The following is a 25,319-nucleotide window of genomic DNA, read 5'->3' as shown; positions in this document are numbered from 1 at the left end:
AGGTACACTGACTAGAATCCAGGGACAAGAAAGGAAAAAGTTTGTTTTCCTTTGTTTTTAATAGAAGTTCATGCTAAAAAGGGGTGCCGCAGTATTGTGTACGCGGTTGAGTCGCATTTTTGCGTGCACAGTAGAGATGCACTTTTGTGTATGCAGCTAAGGGTTGTGTAGTAGTCGCATTACTGTGTATGTCGCTAGTCGCACAATAGCGTATACATACTTCCGGTTGTGCTGCCACGTGTTTAAACAAAGCCATTGAGGTTACATTATCAATTGTTGACAATAACTGGGTTAACGTTTATTTTTCTACGCAGGAAAAGAGTGTGTGATTGTGAGTATTTGTTTAGGGTGTAACACGGGTCCTAAATGTTAAGGGTATTGTATGATCCTTAAGGGCTAGGTGCAGGAGTTAGCCTAGCTGCTCGGTAGTAACTACCATTCTATACACATCAGCAGGTGTACATGTTGTCTTTGTTGTAGGGACCAGCTCTCAGTGTGATTGCAGTGTTTAGTAATTAGGTTGGGTTACTGAAGCATTGTGATTGAGCCGCACTGGAAACTTGTGATTGTAAACTGAGAGATAATAGGTGAGTGGGAGCATCTAGAAATTTCTTCCATAGGTGAGTGGGAGCATCTAGAAATTTCTTCCATAGGTGAGTGGTAGCATCTAGAAATTTCTTCCATAGGTGAGCGGGAGCATCTAGAAATAACTTCCATAGGTGAGTGGAAGCATCTAGAAATAACTTCCATAGGTAAGTGAGAGTATCTAGACTGTCTTTCACCAATTTAAATCTTTATTGAAAAACTTAGGGTTCTCCCAGGATGGGGGCCAAGCAAATGGTAGAGATGTTAAATGATTTGCTGCTGTTGGAAGCGCCACTTGGGTCGGCATGACATATTATGCATATTAAGTATGGTGCCAATGCAATCAGGTATTGTGATTTATGGTTTAATATGACGAGGAAGAGTGTTAGGCCGTTTCGTAGAATTGGTAGTTTTGATAAGGAGATTTTGAATAATGTCCGAGCTCACATCTGTTTGGTGCGTTCCTCGAGTGAAAAAGGTAAAATTGTGGCAGCATGAAGCAGATGCATGGTTTAAAAATGTGAAAGCAACACAAACTAGCGTTGCGAGCTCATTACCAGAAAATACACCCACAGCGCTAGATTGCAATACGTGCGAGCCGCAAAACAGCATGCACATGCAGCAAGGTAGCATTGCAGAAGGTATTGGCAGTAGTTCACGTGCACCACCACCACCTTATGTGGATGGGGGTGCAGGTACAGTTATTGAAAAACCCCACAAAAATGTAATAAGTAATTTGTACCCTCTCTTAAGTAACCATAAGGAAAATGTTTATGATGTGGATAGTGAGCCTATTGTCATGTCTGCCATTTCAAACCTCCAGCCAGGTAATAAGGTCAAAGGTAGCAGCGCGGCCAGTCTGCATCCCATTCGGATAATAACTGTTCCGAATGGAAATGCGGATGCGAACGGAGTAGTGCCCACAAGGGAAGTGGTAATGCATTGTCCTTGGACAAGAGCAGAGCTAAATTCCATCATGAATGATATCCCTGATCCCAAAAAGGAATTAGCCAAATGTCAAAGATTTTTGAGAAATTTGGGTAGTTCTCACGAGCCAACTAACAAAGATTGGTGAGTGGTGTCAAGGGCCTGTCTACCATGCAATATCGACGTTACAAAATTTATCACGGATTGTGTATTGGATGGTGAAATTCCCTTAACAGACCAATTAAACCAAGGTAACATTACCCGTATTATAACTCAATTGGGTGTATATTTTCCAGTAGTAGTTATCTGGAACAAAATTTTCACCATAAAACAAAAAGATAGTGAATCTGCAGAAGATTATTGTGACCAGGCTCTGCAGGCTATCACCCAGTACACTGGGTTAGAAGATATTAAAGATAGCACTCACCACAGGGCAATGATTGTCACTATACTCATGGACGGTCTTAAAGAGAACCTAAAAACCCGGGTTCAGACCTCACAGCCTGGCTGGAGAGGAGTCACAATAGATACCCTCATAGAATCCGCCATACAACATGACAAAAGCATCTCAAAGAAGAGAGATCCAGAGCGAGAAACTACTGGCCATTAGTATTTAAGCTCTAGAAGTAATGCAAATAACACCGCAATGCACTTACCAAACACGGTCAAAATACACACCCCACACAACATCCAAACTCATATCCTCATGCACAACCTCAATCTTTCCAATCTTTTCAACCTGCCAATGGATCTGTTCTAATGTAAAATGTGGATGATGTATTGTTGTATTTAGGTCATGTTTAAAATGATATTAAACTGTTGTGCTTTATCTCTCACACACAGGACACAAGGTTGCTAAGGACAAATGGCAGCCATGCCAGGCTAAGGTCAAATACTTGGAACACTGTCCAACCAAGGGGCCCAGGCAATATTTAGAGCAGTAGCTATTGATAACAGAATTTAATTGCAGGAATTTGTATGCAGATACGATATCCCTAGAATTATTAAAAGTGATAGGGGTACTAATTTCACAGGTGACGTCTTCCAGAATAGAATCACATGCATAAACACCGCACATTGCGCATAGTTGCGCTGTTAACATAACGCACATTAGCGAATGCATAAGATCCTGTATGAAAAAGCTGTTTATTAGCTTAGTGCGTCTTTTCTCAAACCCCGAATACTTACACACTGCACATTCACATAAAAGATTCCATAGCTTTAAAGCATAAGATTCAAGTTTTATTCGTTTGTTACAAATGCTGTGAACAAAAGTTATTTGGTATCTTAGGCATAATACATGATAAGTAAACCGTGTTTGGTGTTATACTGATCTGCACTTTCTCAACAGCTTCCCGATATCATCGGTGTGAAGATCGCAACATGCATTCTCAACTTATGGACCGTAGAAAGTTAAAGCACCAAAATGTACTTTGTAAAATTAACAGTCTAGATTTGCATGCAGGGGGAAAACGGAGACAAAGGCTGTTGGAGGCTGGTCTGTGTCATTTGAATCAACCTGTTAAATATCCCGTAACAGATGCACCCGCACTGGGAACCAATGAAACCATGCCAAACTTTTCTATTGCATAGTCTATTTCTGTAAGGATATATATATGTGGGTTCTGACCCCAATCTGGAGTCTTCATGATGATGCTGTTGATGGAGGTTTCTTATGGATGCCGGAAACTGGTCCCAGTGCGCGTGCGTATGTATAACTGTATCTTGGGTCTGTATAATTTCTTTGCGCTAAATTGTACTTAGATCACAGCGTGTAACTAACTGTACTTTATTTGAATAATACTTTGTGCTTTGGAAACACATGTTCAAGGTCTGAAGTCTTTATTTTACTGTATTACTGCGTACGCAAATAGCGTAAATTTTAGAAGGTATAGACAGATTTTTAGAAGGTATAGGTAGGAGCGTATAGAGGTTTAAATTCAATATCCTTACCTCTTAAAAACTGTGTTGTTTAATAATTTCCCTGAAGTTGAAAGTAACATTGAGGATTGAGGCATGTCCCATGACCCCCAGCGATTGAGCTCTTTTCTTGGTTAGGTCTGTCTCTACAACCTTTGAGAATTTCAGATAAGCAATGCACATGTCACATTGCCAAATGTTGCTGATCTGCCAAAAATATCTTTAGTCAGGGGGCCAATGACTCTACAAAATATGGTGGCACAGTAATACAAGATCAGCTGGTAAACTCACTAGACTACAATGCCACCCTGTCTTTTGAATTATACACCTATTTCTTTATCAGCTGGGTTCCGGCCAGGAAGATTAGAAAGGGTATGAAATAAAGACAGGCCAAACAGGGAGGGTGGAAATAAAAAAGATACCACTCTCCGAGGAGTAGAACCAGAAAAAGCCCCTAACACACAGATAATATATTAGAGATTAAATAAAAAATGTTTACAGACCAGTATTTCGCTAACTGATCCCAGTGGGGGTTTCCAGTTGCCTGGAAACCCTCCTCCTGGCCAGCGGATCAAATTATGACCACAATAGCTGTATTATATAATATGATTTTACTAGAGTTGAGGCCACAACATGGAGTATAAGGAACTGTGTGGAAGTGAGCACTCAGGGCCTGATTCACTACAGATCACTATTGCGATCGCAGCTGCGATTACGCACGCAGTTCAACTGCGATAGTATGCTAATCTATTGCGATCGCAGTGCCCTCACAGCATAACATAAGGATGCCCAGTTTACTTATTACACATCCATAATGTTTAGCAAGACTGCAAAACCATCGGTACAATCGAGTACCATCGCAGCCTCATGCACACTTGCACAAGCCCTGACCTTACTCAGAAATTGTTAACAACCACATACACTATGAGACCTCAGACTATGTAGGCCATCGCAGTGGATAATTTATGCTCGCCCCTGCAACGACGTTGAAATGCTCTGGCATGCCTGCATTCTCCCGACCACCCCCCCCGTTGCCACCCACAAATGGCACTTCCTATCAATCCCTCTGCGATGGGTCTGCATGGTCACTGTGATCGCAGTCCCGATCGCAGTAGCTAGTTCGCGCATGTGCAGAACGCAACAATCGGCCAATTGCATGAGCATTAGCAACTGCAATCCTTGCTGAATCAGGCCCTCAATTAGCTCACCAGACCAGATTATATCTTGTTAAGTGCTAAGTATGCCCCCTCCATGGGCTGACCACACTCTAATAAAATTAAGCAATTACAAACCCCGTCTAGAAATCCTGCATTTGCCCCTGAAAACATCTCATAAACTTACATTTATTAAAATAGCTGATACTTAGTGATGTTACAAACACATCCCTGATAACATAAACAGCTTCAATGTTCCCCCACATTGCCAATAACTCATTCATAAATTAAATGTACACTAACAGTAACAATGCAGTACATTATGATGGTGAAATATTTGACTCACACAGAAGGCAGAACATTGTAATATGTCTTTTATAGTTTATATACATTCTCTCTATGTGACAACATTATGCATTTATTTTATCCTTGTCATGTATATTAGATATCACCCATAAGTTCCAAAATTTTTCCTGTTGGCTGCAAATCAGGATGCAGAATGGCTTAGGGCAGGGCAGGAAAGACAAGGCACACCCAACAGTGCCATCTACATGTCTCCAAACTCTCTAATCGACGTATATAAACAGGGCCCAAGTGAGTAATCTTTTACAATGCCAAATTCTCAGCCACATTCATAGCCGTTTGATATCTGTAAAGGTGTCAGAGATGTCTGGATAATTTGCCAAAAGTTGGAGCCTTTTCTTCTACTTAATCATTGACACATTCAGATAAAGTTTTATGAAAGAATTTCCAAAATAAATTAAGTCCCAATTTATCTGTTGCCTGCAATTCATATCTCATAATAATGTCAGCAACACTCTGAATTGTAATACATGTCTAGATTTGCACAAGGAACGCCTCTCGATGTCATCTCTTGCATACAGAATGTTAGTTTCCTCTTCCTTTTGACTTTTTTTTTTTCATAACAGATAAGAATGAATTTAAAATAACACAGAGTAGCGACATACTCAGCCGATGCCTTTTTTTCTTTACAGTGATAACAAAAACAGTTTTAAATCCTAGTCAAGCAGAGTTCCTGTAGCACCATTATCTGATTGGCTGTTTTCCCTTGGTCCCTTATCATGGTAACAAATAGCAAAGTGCCTGCTTGGGTTATGTTCAGACTATTAACTCCACTCAGCTGTGCAAGTGAAAATAAGTGCTGCCCAATTCTTCATAGCAGCTCTCACCTGCCCCATCACCAAGAGTTGTTTTTCACAAGTAAATGCCAGAGACATCCAGAGCTACTTGTGACGAAGGCTTTTTTTTTTATCAGCAAGTGCCAGAGGGTCTTTCCACTGACAAACTGTAATGCAATGTGCTGGCACTAAAATATGTTAACAAATACTATTATAGGCCATGTATTTGCCTGTCTACGGCTAGTCAGAACAAATTAACCATTTCACCTCCACAGACATTTACAGAGAATGTAAGAACATTGCATTACCCACTAGCTCCCCAAATCTTGTGCTAAAAAGGTTAACAGTTTCTTGAGGTCCGTCTCTCTCCACGCTTGATAAGAAAGGCATGAGGTTGAATGCCTGATTAAACTATGCCGTTATTTCCCATTTCATGGTTGTGCGTGCCTATTCATTAGCCCTTGCTAGAACAAGCACAGCCTTTCAGGAAAACTGAGATAAGGGCCTGAAATTCAAGAGGTGCTGGGGCCGGAGATATGAGCATTGATACCCTGGAGTGAAACAACCCCTCTCAAGGTGTCTTGTTCCCAATCCATAGACAAACGGAAATAGTAAGCGAGCTGTGTAGTGTTTACAGTTTAGAAACTCAGCATCCACCAGACAGGTTATTAAGAAACATACTAAGGAGATGACTATAATACAAAGGATAAAATAAAGCAGGTTTAACCCCCAGGTTCACAGTAATTGATGCAAACAGGAAAATGTGACATGAATCTGCAATATATTATATTTATGGGTAATAAATTAGAAGTACCATTTCCTCCCGCGGTAAACTTGCAGCTAACGCATGTTAACCCATAGATTCTAGATTAAGGGGACTATTTACTAAGCTTTGGATGGAGATAAAGTCAATGGAGATAAAGTACCAGCCATTCAGCTCCTAACTGCCATGTCACAGGCTGTTTGAAAAATGACATTTAGGAACTCCATCCAATGCTCAGTAAATAAACCCTTAAGTGCCAGGAGCTATGGGGTCAATGCGCTCACGGTGGCCACGGTAAAGGCAGAATGCCCTACTTACCACGGATATCTATTCTGACCTCTGGAGAGTGGTACACGTGGAAAGTGCAGTCTGTGGGCTTATCGCGGGATGCAATTGAATATCCCTGGGAACTGCTACAAGCCCGCGGTAAGCACCACAGCCAGGGCTGCCATCAGAAATTGTGGGGCACGGTACTAACAAAATAGACAGGGCCCACCTTTGGGAGGATGGGGGTGGGGGTGGTGTGGAGCTGTGGATAATGTGAATGGAGCAACAGCAGAGGTGGAGCATCACTTGGTGCGGAAACCAGTGGATTTCTCCACGTCGTTTCTGAATGTCGGACAGCAGTTCTCCATCGCCTTCAGCATAGGAGGAGGAGGATGTTAGAAGATAAAGAAGAGAGAAGTGGAAGATAAAAATGCGTGGTGGGATCAGGGGCAGGGGAAGAGGAAAGGTGGGTGCAATATATGGGAGACCAGTGATGTCTGGATAGAAGGGCTGCAACTGGAGGGTCACAGGGAGGACCAAGTGGGGATGCAAGGCAGGGAGTGCTGGACCTTGGCAGCACAGGGCAGGGAGGGGAGGACTGGACCTATTAGGGGCACAGGGATGACTAAACATGGTGGTGGGGGTTGGCACATGCAGGGAAGGCTGGACCTCAATGGGGGGCACAGGGCTGGGAAGGCTAGACCTGGGGAGGTACAGGGCTGGGAAGGCTGGACCTTAATGGGGGGGCCACAGGGCTGAACATTAATAGGGGGCACAGGGCATGGAAGGCGGGACCAGGGGAGGCACACGTCTGTGAAGGCTGGACCTGGGGAGGTACAGGGCTGGGAAGGCTGGACCTAGGGAGGTACAGGGCTGGGAAGGCTGGACCTGGGGAGGTACAGGGCTGGGAAGGCTGGACCTTAATGGGGGGGGGGCACAGGGCTGAGAAGGCTGGACATTAATGGGGGGCACCGGGCATGGAATGCTGGACCTGAGGGGTACAGGCTGAGAAGGATGGACATTAATGGGGGGCACATGGCTGGTTATTAATGGAGGTGTGGGCACAATAGGCAGCATTAAGAATGTTTACTGTATAAAAGAAAACCCTTCTTGAGAGGGGGTGGGGTGGTGCTGATACCAAGAGATCACCTACTGCCAACCTCCAGGTAACCAGCCCCAGCACTGCAGCATGTCACTGCAAGGGATATACAGAGAGAGTGGAGGCCCAGCATTATATAAGGATAACAGGCAAGGGACATCAGTAGAAGCCGAATAACCAAATGTGTGAAGATGACAGGATGCAGCCAGACCAGGGTGCATACACAGAACTGCCATAGCAGCTGCACCAGAGCCTGGTCACTACACATCGCAGCATACGTTACATTACAGCAAGAAGATGTGGGTTACAGTAGTAGTGCCAAGCAGCGCTCTTACCCGTAGGCTTGCAGTCAGGGCAGTACTTGTCATCCTCCCGCAGCATGTGGGATAGCCAGGATAGAAGGACCTCATGCTGGTCCTTATGTTTCTTCTGTGCCTCCCTCTCAGAGCAGGTGGTCATGTCTGTCTACAGCGGAGCGGGATACATGTAACTGCCTTGGAGCCAGGCGGTAAGACAAGTTGCGAGGCCCCTCCTGATTGGCTGCCGTTTAGAGAGCTCCTATTGGCTCAAGGTCGTCGCCATATTATAAATGCTGCCGGCGCAGAATTTCCATACCCATGTCTTTTCAGAGTGCCCACACTGCCCAGAGCAAACCCACACCCTGCAAGGCTGCCACCCGGGCCCCTTCTCTCTCCGGGCCCAAGACTCCATTCCTGGCAGTCCCCCCTGATGGCGGCCCTGACCACAGCTAATTGATGGTGCCCCTTAGAATGTAGCAAAGTTCCAGATCTGAGAGAACAGCCACCACTGATTAGTGAAGCTTTGATACTTTGATTGACAGTTTTATTTTTCATAACACTTTGCTTTGAATTAGAGATGAGCGGTCCGGATTCCAAGGAATACGAACCGCTCCGAACATCAGGAATCCACGGCTCGGGTGTTCCTGCCAGACTCGGATCCCCAGCCAAGACCGAACGTCAACTTCCCGGAGTCGGATTTTCGTGGGACTTGGACTCTATATAAGGCGCCGCGACCGCAGCTCGGCGCCTTTACACTGCACGCTGCTGTATTCTGCGCGTATCTGCTGTGTTCGGGGCTGTGTTAAACTTCAGGCAAGCTGTGTATAGGAGGCACGCTACTGTTTGCTGCACTGACTCTCCATATAACATTTAACAACTGTGCTGCTGTGTCCAGAGTCTCACAAGGGGCTGTGCTGTAGCCATTGTGTGTATAGGGGGCACGCTGCTGTTTGCTGTGCTGACTCTGCATATATTATTATTTAAAAAATCAGGGTATCTGAAATAAAAAAATCGAGATTTTACAAGGGCAAAGACAAAAACACCTCTAAAGGTTAGTGTAGTAAAACAGAAAATTGGCAACATACCATTCACCACATGCAGTGGCAAGGAAAGGTTCAGGCCTTGGCATTCATTTCTGAGTGATGGTTCTGCAACTGTCAATGAGGCATCTTTGGCCTCTCATGACAATGAAAGATCTTTTCACTTAGACTTTAGAAGAAGTGTAAAAAAACTGAAAAATACTAAGGCCCTGATTCAGAGCCGGACGCTCTGACCAGAGCGCTCGCTCTGAATCAGGGCCCACCTTCATAAATATGGAGCGTCCTCCTGGACGCTCGTATAGCTGTGGGTCACCACCCACAGCATATACGAGCGTGCAGGATGATGGTCGCGACCATCGCCACTGCGAGCAGAAGCCAGCAGTTGAGTTTCTCAACCGCAAGGCCAGGAGTGATTTTGGCTCTATCAGAGCCAAAATCACACCCACTGACATCACTAGTGATGTCAGTGGGGCCAGCTTCTGATGGTAGGCACGCCCCCGGCACGCCCACCAAAGGGGGCATGCTGTCAATCAACATCGACAGCACGCCCCCTTTGATCAGACACTACGAGCGAAGGAAAGTCCTTCGCTCGTCGCGTCTCGCGCATGCGCATGACGGAGCTCCCTCCGTCGTGCGCATGCGCAGTGCAGACCATCGACCCACTTGTGAGCGGACAGCCGCTCGCGAGTGGGTCTGAATCAGGGCCTAAGTCAGTAGATCAAACTGTGTGTTCAGAAACACAAATGTCACAAATCCATGAGGAGAGTCTAAGTGTGTCCATGAGTGCTATGTGTGAGCCTGACCTTTCAGAGAAGCCTCCTTCCACCATTTCTGCTCCCTCTGTATTTGTGGGGATGAGCAGTATAAGTATTGCTGATGAAATAGAAATTGGGGATGCCACTGTGGAATTACAAGAGGATGAGGGGGATATTTGTGTTTCTGACGCTGGCACTAATGAGGATATTGAGGATGAGGATGTTATTTGTGTAAGTCAGGCACAGGTGGAAGCAGCTCTTGGCCATGATAAGAAGAAGGCCATTGTCATGCCTAGGCATAGGACCCACAAATCCACCTCTTATGTGTGGAATTATTTTTACCCAAATCCTAACAACATTTGTCAAGACATCTGTAGTCGTTGTGGAACCACAGTATGTAGAGGTAGAGACTTTAAGCATCTAGGAACCTCCATGCTATTGCATCATCTACAATGAGCTCATGACAAGTATTTGATAACATCAGAAACTGGTGCTAAAAAAATAACAACAAGCAGTTCGGCATCAGCTAACTCCCTTCTCTCTACTAGATCCCAGCACCTACAATCTCCACCGCCAACACTTTCATCCTCAATATCCTCAGAAATGATCAGCGGTAGTCCAGCATCCAATTTGTTATTCCTAGTTGACTCTTCCCCTTTCCAGGACTCCTCAGTAGAATCCTTGAGTGCTAGGCCTGCTGTTGCTGCTGCTGTGAGTGGATCTTCATCCCAGAAGTGGACCAAGAAGACTACTAGTAGTAGTTTAACAAAACAATTGACTGTTAAACAATCCTTTGCAAGGGGAAGCAAGTATGACAGCTCTCACCCAGCTGCACAGCTGATCACTGATGCCATGATGGATATGCAAGTATTAGATATGCATCCAATTTCTGCAATTAATGCAGTGGGTTTTACACAGTTAATTGAGGTCCTGTGTCCCCGGTACCAAATTCCATCTCGGTTTCATTTTACCCAAAAAGCCAATCCTTGGCTGTACCAGGACGTAAAAAAAAACTAATTGTTGGCCTACAAAATGCCATTGTACCCACTGTCCACTTAACCACAGTTATGTGGACAAGTGGTAGTGGTAAAACTAAAGATTACATGACTGTGACAGCCCACTGGGTGGGTGAATCTCCTTCTGCAGCAGTAGAAGCAGTATCTAACAAACAACACCAGCTCATTCAGAGGTAGGCTATTCAATAAGAAGCATACCACTGACAACCTCTTAGAAAAACTAATAGATGTCATAGAAACAGATTTGTGATTTCTGATAATGCCACAAATATTGTGCATTACAGCTGGCTGAATTTCAACACATCCCCTGTTTTGCTCACACGATCAACTTAGTGGTGGAGGGTTTTTAAAAAATGACAGGGGCATGCAGGAAATGCTGTCTGTGGCCCAAACAATTTTGGGACATTTTTGGCATTCAGCAACAGCATGCAGGAGATTGCAGCACCTGCAAGAACAGTTTAATTTGCCCTGCTACAACTGAAGCAAGAGGTGTTAACAAGATGGAAGATGAAAAAGCCATCCATAGCTATACAACAAGCCAAGATGTTGGGAGAGGAGGGAGAATGTACCTTAGCACAGCACAGTGGAGAGTACTTTCTGTCTTGCGCAAGGTGCTCAAACCAGTTGAAGTAGCCACATATGAAGTGTGAGCTGACACTGCTAGCTTGAGTAAGGTGTTTCCCCTAATTAGTCTTTTGGGAAATCAGATGGAGAAATTGAAGTAGGATATTAAACAAAGCGAATCTGCAAAGTATGCCGGACTTGTAGATCAAGTCCTTTATTCGCTTCACTAGGATCCACAGGTGGCCAATATCTTGAAATCTGATCACTACATTTTAGCAACCATGCTTGATCCTAAGTTTAAGTCGTATGCTTAGTATTTCTTTCCAACTGACCCAGATCTTAAAAGATGCAAAGAGCTCCTGGTTAGAAAATTGGCAGCTCAAGTGACAAATGTCACTGCAACGTCTCCTTATTCAGTTTATTCAGCAGCAGCCGGAAAAAAATTCAGCTTTCCCAAAAGACCCAGTGGTGATGCAGATAAGTCAACCCAACATTTTGACATCTGGTCAGGTCTAAAAGAATTGCCCAACATTAGTGACACCTCTACTGTAACTCCAACTGATATGATCACCATCCAAACAATGGTGGAGGATTACTTTCATGACACCGTACAAATAGACATGTCACAGAGTCCCTTCAAGTACTGTAAGGAAAAGAAGGCAATTTGGAGGCCCTTGTACAAACTGGCTTTGCATGACTTAAGCTGTCCATCCTTTACTCAAAGAGAGTTTTCAGAACAGCCGGGAACCTTGTGAGCGAACGGCGTTGGAGGCTACTTCCTCAAAATATGGAAAAGATGATGTTGACCAAAATTAACTGGAAATTCCACGAGGAAGACCTTTCCCGGCAATTACGTCACAGTACAGAAACTTCTGTAATGGTGGATTCCAGCGAGGATGAATTAATATTGTGTTGAGATGAAGTACACACTGATGAGGGTGAGGATTGCAATGACGGTGACATCTTGCCACTGTGGAGCTGTTTCCTTAAGTCAATTGGTAGCTTGTTTTGTGGGGGCCCAAACAAACCAAGCACTTCAGCCACAAAAATGGTAGTCCCTGTCATTCAAGTGCTTGGTTTGTTAAAGTGTGCATGTTCTTTTTGATATCCTACATAAGGGTAGGTAGGAGGGCCCAAGGACAATTCCATCTTGCACTATTTTTCATTTCTGCCACTGCTGTGTGGTAATGTTCCATAGATGTGCTTTAAACTGCGGTGTCTGTGGCGCTGCTCTGTTGCTTAGTAACCAGCCAGCTCACTGCAGCCTTTGGACAATAATGGTGAAAACAATATTGTGAGCTGTGAGGTGGTCTAAATTGACTGTAAATGACTGGAAATTAATGTTATTGAGGTTAATAATACTCTAAGATAAAAGCTCAAATTATGTGATTTTAGCTTTTTTGTAAATTTAAAAAAAAAATCCAAATCCAAAAACAGTCATGGCAGTTTGGCAAATCCAAATCCATAGCCGGGTGATGAATCAGAGCCAAATCCAAGAAAAATGGTCTGGCGCTCATCTCTACTTTAAATGATCCCCAAATAGTGTAAACCATTTTCCATGTGATGGTGTAAGGCTGAATGTCTCTCTGAGGTAGTGAATGAGCAAATCTGCACATAAAAACTCGACATCAGAGCTTCCGCTTACTGCTCTCACCGCTGTCACCTCGACGAAAAGGGACGGAAAATAATTGGGGAAGAAAAACAAAAGGTTTTCTTCCCTGGCACATGTGAAGCAGAGACATGTGTAATTAATTAAACCGTACAGGAGAAGAAAAACCTCAATTTTCTCCCAGGCTTTGAATTATGGCTGGGGGTGAAAGAGAGCCAGAGCTAGGGGTGTAATTAATCACACAGAGGTGAGAGGGCTTTGCATTTCTTCTGCATACGTACTTCCTGTATGCCAAAGAAATCCTGCAATGAGCAATTAGTCCTGTCACTTTTTGAAGGGGAAATTAAATTTCTATTGGGGGCGGGGGCAAAGAGGGAGTAAAATAAGACTTGGCTGCAAGACTCCAAACAAGAGATAGATGAATTCACTGTACATGGGAGCAGCTATGAAGTGTAAACTGACCAATAATGTGATGCAATGCTGAGCACAGTCACCTCAGGAAGGTAACACATGAGGATAAGCAGACATTACTCCATACTAGCGCAGCAATGACAACTGCTCATAGAGACATGCTGCTTTCTCTGCATTTAGAGGACGAAATTGCCTGTCTTTGTGGATTCATGATACATAGAATTAGGCATAGTTACCAATAGCCTTAATTTCTTCAGACACTGCCAAATTGTACAGATTGTTAACCTGTACTCTTCTGTCCCTGGCAATGTCCTTATTTTTCAGAACTGGCTAACTGTATTGGGAAGCGTCAGTTGTGTGTGATGGATGTGAGTCCACACAGAGGATGTCTTAACCAGGAACAAGGTCAAGTGAAGAACAAGATTCCAAAGGGTTAACAGGATTATACAGGGTTAATGTGCACCAGCGTAAGTAGATATACTCAGTGGTAGCCTACACATAAGCTACACAGGAATGCTCAGTTCATCAGATGCACAGAAACACATGTATGTGCAGTAGTGCATAAGCCAGGGTCACACTGATGGCAGCACAGAGGAACAGGAGATAGCACATCAGGGCACGCCTCTGTGGTTGGACACATAGCTTTGATTAAAACTTCTATCACATCCATCATTTAAAACTTTAAAATAATACTACTAATAATATTCATTTTATTTATATAGTGCTTTTCTCCAGAAGGACTCAAGGCTCTTTACAGTTATCATGAACATAATACAGAGGTTCAGATTTGCAGAAAATACAGAAACCATAAACATTATACAGAGGTTTAGATTAGCAGGAAGTACAGAAAGCAATGATCATAACACAGATTTGATGCAGCCATTTTGGATCATAAATTCTGAGGATTATGGACCTGGTTCAGACCCGCTCGCTAAGGCGTGATCGCTCGCTCTGAGTGATTTTCGCCCATCTGCGCATGCGTATAATTAGCAGTGCGCGTGCGCAAGCCATTCATTGCGATCTGATTTTGGTTGCTCGTAAGCCACTATCAGGTTACTGCTTTGAGTGACAGATAGCGCCATTTGTGGGTGGTAACAGGGGAAGGTGCTTGTGAACGGGGAGTGAATGTGCGAACGCAGGTGTGTCTGGCTACCAAAACGCCGTTTAAAAGGCATGCATAATTAGCAAAGTAGCGTCATTGTACACTTCACCTGCATGTATTTGAGTCAGCATTGATCGCTGTGCTTGCGGAAGGCTAAGGCAACCCCAAGGGCTGCGGGCAGCTCTGATGGCTCTCGATGGTCCCGATTAATCCTTCATTTCCCTGAGATGACGTGTGTTGCAAGTGACAAGGGGGCGTCTTTAGACACTTGCGAGCGCACTATGCCGTAGATCACTAAAACATAATGGGCGTCCTTACGCAACGCAGTGCGTGCACTTCATTTAAATATCCGGCCCCTTTTTGCCAGCGAGCGACCGTAACTTGTGAGCGGGTCTGAATGAGCTCCTATATCCACAACCTATGAATGAGGCATACTACATAGGTTACACTGGGAAGAATAGGTAATGCACATAAGGGAAGGAAGCTACAGAATACTAAAGCGAGATGCAGGCTCATTACAAAATTTTCAGATAAATGCACTGTTCACCCTACCAACAAGAGTACAAGGAGAGTCAGCCATCTTGGGTGCACTACATAGGTTACATTTTGTGAGCATCACCTCAATAAGTATCTTTGCTGGTCAACAGTAACAATATTTAGCTTGCTTCTCATGTGTTACATAGTAAATATGAAAGAATAATACATTTTACTCAATATCACAATAAAAGCTAAGTTTTAACATAATATTTGATAGGTTACTTGTGTGCACCAATATAAAGATTTCTGTTCCCTCTCTTCCCGTTCCTTGTCAAGAGATATATATCAACAGTAACAGTTCTAGCTTGCTGGTCTTGCAGAATTGTCAGACTTAGCACTTGGTGCACTGGCCCAAGATCTTTCAAGTTGAACTTCTAACTAGCAATGATTTTACATGAAATATTTGGCTTTTTTGATTCGCATGCAACAAATCATCTACATACACCACAATGTTAACCAATTTGCAAGCTAGCCATTTGTAATAGAGTCAATAGTCAGTATCGGATCGCACAAACTTAATTTCCAGCAGTAGAGCATGCAACTTTATGAGCTAACAATGGGCCTGATTCAGGTTGGATCTAGTAATGTGCGCCGACCCCAGTGTTTTGGTTTGGCTTTGGATCTGTATCTCCTTCGTGTTTTGACTCTGAATTTGGTTTTGGCAAAACCTACCTTGCATATGTTGGTTTTGGATCTGTATTTGTTTCTAAAAAATCATAAAAACAGCAAATATCACATAATTTGGGCCTGTTTTTATTCCTACAGTATTATTACCCTCAATAACATTAATTTCCACTAATTTTCAGTCAATTTTGACCACCTCACAGCTCACAAATTGTTTAGGCACATAATTTGCACCAAGCTAGCTGGCTGACTAAACTAAGTGGCAGCAGTGGGTGGCACAAATGTGGCAGTTCATCTTCAAACATTGCACATAAGGAAACATATGTTTTCATTAATCAAGAGGCCTGAGGGAGATGTAGTATGTATGTAGTTGAAGGTAGGGAAAGGAAGGGTTGATCCACAGTAAATTTAATTTAAGTTTAGATTCCAAAGCTAATTTATAGAGGGAGGAAGTTTGGGAGTCATTTTCCAAGAATATTTGACTCATGCACATCAGTCCTTGCCACAGTTGAGCTCTTGTGGTGGTCCAGTATTTTTTTTTTTAAATGAAAGGGACATACAGAAGATGCTGTCTGTGGCAGAAAACAAAACGGAAGCTCTGAACAGTAACTGGGCAGAGGGTTTTTAAAGTCTGGTATTAAACATCTCTTATCATTGTGCTTCTGGGATTATGGATGGGAAAGCTGGGAGGGGAGGAGAGAGAACATCTCCAGATACCATCACAAAATAGCTTTTCCATTTGGTGTTTGAGTTGCATCTGACCAAACATGACTGTTATGATCAAGGAAAACCAAGCCCACCAAGTTGGTATCTACAAATCAAGGTTGCAAAATGGCATAAGAGTATTTTGCAAGAATTCCTACTTGTGATTTCAGTTGAAATAAATACAGCATGAAACAAAAAAAAAAAAGTGCCAAAGCAGCGGCTCAAAAGCACGGCAGTTTAAAAAAATATAGGACATTTAGTAAACTTTTGCAACACAGCAGTGACAGACAGAATGGCAGCTTCATACACTATAAAATTAAAAATGTCAGGTAGCAATGCCCCAAACAGCACATTATGCAAAGCAAAGAGGTGCAATATGGATTTGTCCTTGGGCCCTTCCACCCATCCTTATGTTGTATATAGAACATGCACAGTTTAGCAAACCAATCACATCAGCGACAGGGACTGCCAATTGTGGCTAAAGCAATTCATTTGATTGGGCCCCCACAAAACAAGCTACCAACGGGTAGCTGGCATTGCTGGCAATGATCTCTCCATGCACAAACTGGCTTTACAGAGGCAAGATGTTGTCAACGCCATCATCATCCAATTCCTCACCCTCATCAGTGTGTACATCATCTTAATTCGTTCCCGCTGGAGTCCAACATTACAGCCTCAGGTACCTCTGTAATTTTTGGATGTAATTGGTGTTAAAGGTCTTCCTAGTTAAATTTGTAGTTCATTTTGATGTACATCATCTTTTCCACATTTTGAGGAAGTAGCCTCCTAGCCCGATAGGTGGCAAGGTTCCCGGCTGTGCTGAAAACTCTTTCTGAGTACACACTGGAGGATGGGCAGCTGAAGTAAAGCAAAGCCAGTTTGTGCAAGTTCCTCCAAATTGCCTTTTTTTTCCTGCCAGCAGTCAAACTGTCTGTCTGACATGCCTATTTGGATGCTAGCATTAAAATAGTCCTTAACCATATCAGATGAAGTCACGGTAGAGGTCTCATTAACTGTAGGCAATTCTTTCAGACCAGACCAGATGTAAAAAATTGGTTGTGTTGACTCATCTGCATCCCCAGTGGGTCTTTATTTGGGAAAGTTTAGTTTTTTTTCCTGGCAGCCACACTTGCTGGATAAACTGAAAGAGGAACCATTGCCGCATAATGTGGTGCCGCTTGATCTGACAATTTGCTTACCAACAGCTCTTTGCATATCTTCAGATCTGTGGCCATTGGAAAGAAAGACACAATGTATGACTTAAACCTAGGATTGAGCACAGTCGCCTAAATGTATTGCTCTGATTGGAATATCCTGACAACCCTTGGATCCTGGTGAAGCGAATAAAAGACTTGATCTACAAGTCCGACATGCTTAACGGAATCGCTTAGTTTCAGCTCCTGCTTCAGTTTCTCAAGCTGCTTTTCCAACAGTCTAATGAGGGGAATTACCTGACTCAAGCTGGCAGTGTCTGAACTCACTTTGCAGATGACTACTTAGAAGGGTTTTAGCACTTTGCAGAACACAGAAAGTATTTTCCACTGAGCTTGAGTAAGGTACAGTCCCCCTCATCTTCCAATTTCATACTTTCTTGTGTAGCTTTGGATTACTTTTTGCTGTTTCTCCATGCGCTCCACCTCGTAACTCGACAGTCAAATTCAACATTTCTTGCAGATACTGCAATCTGCTACATGCACCTGCTGAATGGCAAAAATGCCCAGAAATTATGCAGGCCATGGCGAGAATCACCTGCACCACCCTGTCATTTTTTAAAAACATTTGCATGACCAAATTATTAGTGTAAGCAAAACATGGGACGTGTTGGAATTCACCCAGCTGTAATACTCTGACAATTGTGGTGGCGTTGCCAGAAATCACAAATCCTGAGAAGAGTCCAAGCGGGTAAGCCATTTTGCAGTGACTTCCCTGAGTTTTTCTAAGAGGTGGTCAGCAGTATGCCTCTGAATAAGCTGCTTTTTCTTAGATGCTGCTGCTGCTGTTGTTGTGCGGCTGAAGGCAATAAACCTGCCCAGTGGGCTGTTACAGTCATGTAATCTTGTGTTTGCCCTATTCCACTTGTTCACAAATCTGTGGTTAAGTGGACAGTGGGTAAGACAGCATTTTGGAGGACAGTTATAAAGTTTTTTTTAACGTCCCTGTACAGGCTGGGAATTGCTTTTCTAGTGAACTGGAACCTAGATGAGATATGGTAGCAGGGACAGAGGACCTCAATTAACTGTCTAAAAATCACTGTACAAATGGTGGATATCGGATGCACATCTAATACCAGCATAGATGTTATGGCATCAGTGATCCGCTGTGCAACTGGGTGACTGCTGTCATACTTTCTTCCCCTTGCAAAGGATTGTTTAACAGTCAATTGTTTTTTAGAACTACTACTAGTAATTTTCCTGGTCCCCTTCTGAGATGAAGATCCACTCTCAGCAACAGCAGCATGCATAGCACTTAAGGATCCTTCTGAGGAATCCAGGATAGAGGATGACTGAATTAGACTTATCAAATTGGATGTAGGACTACTTCCGATCATGATTGAGGATATTGTTGATGAAGGTGTTGGTGATGAAGATGCCAGGTGCTTTGATCTAGCAGAGAGAAGGGAGCTAGCTGACACTGGACTGCTTGTTGTTACTTTTTTAGCCAAAGTTTCTGAATTTTTAAAACACTATTGATGGATGCACTGTAAATGATGCAACAGGAAGGAGATTCCTAGATGGTTAAGGTCCTTATCTCTACTTACCCTGGCATGACAATGGGTACAGATGGCTTGACAATTGTTGTCCAGATTTGGGTAGAAATGATTCCACACATAAGAAGTGGATTTTTTTGTTTTATGCCCAGGCATGACAATGGGCTTTTCCGTATCATGGGCAACAACTGTTTCCACTGGGGCCTGATTTACACAAACAAAATCCTTATCAACAACATCCTCATAATCAGCATCCTCATTATCAACTGTGAGGTTCTGTATTTGTTGTGGACCAGGGGTAGTGATAGGAGCAGACACAGAAGCAGACTTAAATGAAAAAGTGGAGTTTTTAATAAGTGACTTAGAAGACATGGAATTGGCAAATTAAAAAGTCCGGGTATAGCACTAAAGTGCACTTGATAACTGTAGTGGGGTTAATGAGGAAATGTCCAGATAGTGACAGGCAGGAACAGTCCAGTAAATAAGTATGGTGAGCTGAAAACAGAATGCAGGAATGATGAGCCATAACTAAATGCAGGATTGATGAGCTGTAACTGAATGCAGGTTTGGTGAGCTATAACTGATGCAGGCAGAGGTAGTGAAGTCCAGCTGGGAGTGAAATGAAGCAAGGTGCAGGGAAACAGCAGGTTCAGGAAATCAGGCAGGTAAGAAGGTATATGGAGGGTGCAGGGTAAGTTCAGCAGGTTGGAGCAGGCAAGGTTCAGGCTAGGAGCATATACAAGCAGGCAGGAAGTCACAGGTACTCTCTCTCAGCTGCAGCTGAGAAACACGTTGCACTGGCAAAGGAAGGAAGGCTCTGAACCTTCCTAAATACTCAGTGCCACGCTGTGACTGGCTGAAATGAGCACATGACCTACCAGGATTGGACAGCCAGAATCACATGGCCGCAGGCAAGATGGCGGTGCCCATGCCAACGGATTGGAAACACCACCAGACCTCACCAGGCCTAGCGACAATGTGCCCGCCCAGAACCATGCGCAGCCAATGCCCCTCGCCAAACACCAGCACCGCTGCCAGAGACCCCCCACCATAATGACCTCACAGGTAATACCCGGTGACTACCATGCCAAGAAACCCTGGCCGTGACAGTACCCTCCCTTATGGGTGGCCTCAGGACACTCACCAGGCTTCTCCGGATGGGCAGCATGGAACCTCTTGATGAGTGCAGGAGCATGGACATCTCAGGCATCAGTCCAACAACATTCCTCTGGGCTGTAGCTCCTGCAGTCCAGTAGGTACTGCAAATGTCCTCTGTGGAGATGGGAATCCAAGACCTGGGAGACCTCAAACTCTATGCCTCTTTCAGTCTGGACACAGGGAGAAGCAGGCAGGACTCTGTGAAATTTGTTTAGCACCAGGGGTTTCAACAGGAAGACATGGAAGGAATTGGGAATTTTCAGATAAGGGGGTAGTTGAAGGTGATAAACCATGGGGTTAATGACTTCTATGATGGAGAAGGGCCCGATGAAGCGTGGAGCAAATTTCATGGATGGCACTTGAAGTCGTAGGTTCTGGGTGGACAACCAGACCTGGTCTCCATCTTGCATACCTGGTATTTTCCTACACTTCTTATCTGCTTGAAATGTATAATGGGATGATGCCTTCTCCAGGTCAGTACGAACTTGAGACCACATTGGAGCAAATTTTTGTACAGTGTCTTCTACAGCTGGGACATCAAAGACGGGCAGGCTTTGAAATACAGGGACCCGAGGATGAAGGCCATAGACCACTTGGAATGGTGTTTGATTCGTGGAAGAGTGGTAGGAGGCGTTAAGAGCAAATTCAGTCCATGGCAGCAATGCAGACCAATTGTCCTTGGAAGATGTCATAAAAATCCTCAGGAAGGTCTCAAGGTTTTGATTAACCCTCTCAGTGGAACCGTTGCTTTGTGGGTGATAAGCTGTAGAAAAATTTAGCTTTACTTGCAATACGGAACATAAGGCTCTCCAAAATTTTGCTGTGAATTAAACACCACGGTCAGAGACTATCCCAGCTGGAAGACCATGGAGATGGAAAATATGTTGAACGAACAAGTGAGCCAGGTCAGGGGCAGAAGGCAATTTCTTTAGTGGTATGTATTGGACCATTTTAGAGAATCGGTTTACTACGACCCAGATGGTAGTGAACCCTTGAGAATTCGGCAGATCCGTGATGAAGTCCATGGAGAGATGCATGGATGTGATGGAATAGGTAGTGGCAATAACTCACCAGCCGGTGCCTGACATGAAGATTTATGCTTGGCACACAAAGAACAAGAAGAAATAAATTCCAACACGTCTGCTTTCATGGATGGCCACCAATAACCTCTCTTTAAAAATTCCAAGGTCTTCCGGGTACCTGAGTGACCTGCAAAGCTAGAGGAATGAGCCCAGGTGAGGAGCTGCTTCCTTAACACAGGGGCCACAAAGGACTTCCCTGTAGGAGGCTGTAGCTGTAAGGTGGCAAAGACTCTTGACTCCAAAACAGGGGTATTTTGTTGATCCTCTGATTTGTCATCACAGCGGAAAGATCTGGACAGGGCATCTGCCTTTTGATTAAGGGCTCCAGACCGGAAGGTCAGGGTGAACTGGAACCGAGCAAAAAATATCGCCCATCGGGCCAAACGAGGACTCATGCACTGAAGATTCTTGAGGAAGAGCAGATTTCTATGGTCCCTGAAGACAGTGTAGGGAAACTTGGCCCCTTCCAGCAGGTATCTCCATTCTTTTAAGGCTAACTTTACTGCTAAAAGCTCTTGTTCACCAATGGCATAATTTCTCTCAGCAGGAGAAAACTTCTTGGAGAAGAGCCCACAGGGATGAACACGATTATCAACATAACGCTGGGAAAGAACTGCACCCACGGCCTCTGAAGACGCATCCACTTCCACTAGAAATGGCCTATCCAGATCTGGTTGTTGTAAGACTGGAGTTGAAATAAACGTCTGTTTTAAAAGTTAGAAGGCAGTCTCTGCCTCAGGTGGCCATAGGGCAGGGTTAGCATCTTTTCGGGTCAAGGCGGTAATGAGAGCCAACAATGATGAAAATCCTTTAATAAAACACCTATAGTAGTTGGCGAACCCAAGCAATCTCTGGATGGCTTTCAACGTTTGAGGACGGGACCAATCCAAAATCGCCTGCACCTTCTTGGGGTCCATTTCTAGACTGGAGCCAGAGATGATGTAACCAAGGAATGGAACTCTGGTAACCCCAAAGACACATTTCTCCAGTTTGCAGTAAAGGTGGTTCTTTCTTAGAAGAGACAATACTTCCTTCACATGTTCATGATGTTTTGTTACAGAAGACAAGAAAATCAATATATCGTCCAGGTAAACTACAACCGAGACGTACAACAGGTCCTGGAAAATCTCATTAACGAAGCCCTGAAACACAGATGGGGCATTGCACAACCCAAAGGGCATCACAAGGTATTCAAAGTGTCCATCTCTAGTATTAAAGGTGGTCTTCCATTCATCGCCAGCATGAATGCGGATGAGATTATAAGCCCCTCTCAGATCCAATTTTGAGAATATGATGGACCCTTTAAGAGGATACCGATTCTTAATCGCTATATCATTGAGGCCCCGGTAATCTATACAAGATCTTAGGCCTCCGTCTTTCTTTCCAACGAAAAAGAAGCCGGCTCCAGCGGGAGAGGTGGAAGGTCGAATAAACCCCTTTGCTAGGTTGTCCTGTATGTACTCTGACATGGCTTGAGTCTCAGGCATGGATAGAGGATAGGTGCGACCGTGGGGTGGCATCTTGTCAGGCAGCAGCTCGATAGGACAGTCCCATTCTCTGTGGGGAGGTAAGATGTTTGCCTGTTGCTTGGAAAAAACAACAGAGAACATCGGGTACTCCTCTGGTATAGCTGGAGATGGTAACGGAGTTGTCTTTCTTAAAACTCGTATTTTGGGAAGACAGGATTTCTGACAGTCAGATCCCCATGAAAGAATCTGCATTGAGCACCAATCTATCCTGGGATTATGTTGGCGTAACCAGGGTAGTCCTAAGATGATTTCTTGAGAAGCCTCTGGTATCACTAAGAACTTTAATGACTCGGACTGGAGTGCCCCAACTCGAACTAATACTGGTTGAGTTTCCTTGGTGACCACTCCTTTAGCTAGAGGACGTCCATCTACAGAAGTCAGGGAAATTACTTGCTTGAGAGATGAACAAGGAATCTGTAGTTTATCAACTAGGCTGGAAGTCATGAAGTTTCCGGCTGTTCCAGAGTCTAATAGAGCAGAGACAAAGACAGGGTTGGGCTTGAGATCCAAAGCAAAGGAAATCTTGAAATCTTTAGTATTTGGGGATGAGCAAATAACTCCTAACTTGATGTCCCCAAGGTCAGTTAGGAATGGGCATTTCCCGACTTGCGCAAGCAGGAGGCCACCAGGTGACCCGAATCTCTGCGGTACAGACAGAGGATTTTTAGCATCCTTCTCTGACGTTCCTCTTTGGAGAGATGGGTTTGGTTCACCTGCATGGGCTTCTCATCTATAGCAGGATGGGGTGGACAGGTAGGCAAGGGAGATGTAAATGACCTTTGCCGGTCAGTTCTGTGCTTTTCAGCCTGACGTTCTCTGAAGCGTAGGTCAATTTTGTTGCAGAGTGAGATCATATTTATTTTGGTAGGAAGCTCACGGGTAATCAAATCATCTTTTAATCGGTCGGACAGACCATGCCAAAAAGCTGAGGTGAGGGCCTCCTCATTCCACTTAAACTGTATGGCATGTTGGCTGACAGGACGGGTTCCTTGTCTCAGGGTCATGATGCTGGATGATGCTGACACTGTGCATCCAGGTTCATCAAAAATCCTCCTGAATGAAGATACAAAGTCTGTATAATTATCCAGCAGCGAGTCTGAACGCTCCCAGAGTGGGGAGGCCCAATCCAGAGCCGAGCCATTCAGCAAGGACACGATGTATGCCACTTTGGTTCTAGCGGTGGGGAAGCTAGAGCTTAGGATTGCCTTCAAATTTGCTTGGCATGGGTAGATGTAGACGAGGGGATACCCTGATCCCTGTATTATCAGGCACAGGAGGAGGTGAAGTTGCTGATACCCCAGGGGTGATTAACGAGGTTTACAGAGTATCTTGGTGTTTAGACATCTCCTGTAGGAACTGGGCCATTTGATGTTGCATAGCTTCCAGGTTTTCTAAACGACCAGCAATACAGCGAAATAAATCCACTCCAGACTCCTGTTCCACGGCCGGATCCATGGGGCCAGTGCAAACTGTGAGGTTCTGTATTTGTTGTGGACCCGGGGTGGTGATAGGAGCAGACACAGAAGCAGACTTAAATGAAAAAGTGGAGTTTTTAATAAGTGACTTAGAAGACATGGAAATGGCAAATGAAAAAGTCCAGGTATAGCACTAAAGTGCACTTGATAACTGTAGTGGGGGTTAATGGGGAAATGTCCAGATAGTGACAGGCAGAAACAGTCCAGTAAATAAGTATGGTGAGCTGAAAACAGAATGCAGGTATGATGAGCTGTAACTAAATGCAGGCTTGATGAGCTGTAACTGAATGCAGGTTTGGTGAGCTGTAACTGATGCAGGCAGAGGTAGTGAAGTCCAGCTGGGAGTGAAATGAAGCAAGGCGCAGGGAAACAGCAGGTAAGAAGGTATATGGAGGGTGCAGGGTAAGTCCAGCAGGTTGGAGCAGGCAAGGTTCAGGCTAGGAGTGTATACAAGCAGGCAGGAAGGCACAGGTACTCTCTCTCAGCCGCAGCTTTGCACTGGCAAAGGAAGGAAGGTTCTGGACCTTCCTAAATACTCAGTGCCGCGCTGTGACTGGCTGGAATGAGCACATGACCTACCAGGATTGGACAGCCGGAATCACATGGCCACAGGCAAGATGGTGGCGCCCATGCCAGACCTCACCAGACCTAGTGACAATGTGCCCGCACAGAACCACGCACAGCCAATGCCCCTTGCCAAACACCAGCACCGCTGCCAGAGACCCCCTGACATAACAACCTCACAGGTAATACCCGGTGACTACCATGCCGAGAAACCCTGGCTGTGACATCAACATCCTTATTAGTGTCAGCTACACAAATATCCTCCTCATCCTGGTGCACTTCCACAGA

The sequence above is a fragment of the Taudactylus pleione genome, unplaced genomic scaffold (assembly GCF_031769625.1).
Source record: "Taudactylus pleione unplaced genomic scaffold, aTauple2 ptg000111l, whole genome shotgun sequence".
Taxonomy (NCBI): domain Eukaryota; kingdom Metazoa; phylum Chordata; class Amphibia; order Anura; family Myobatrachidae; genus Taudactylus; species Taudactylus pleione.
The sequence above is the reverse complement of the archived record's forward strand: the minus strand, read 5'-3'. Positions refer to the sequence as shown.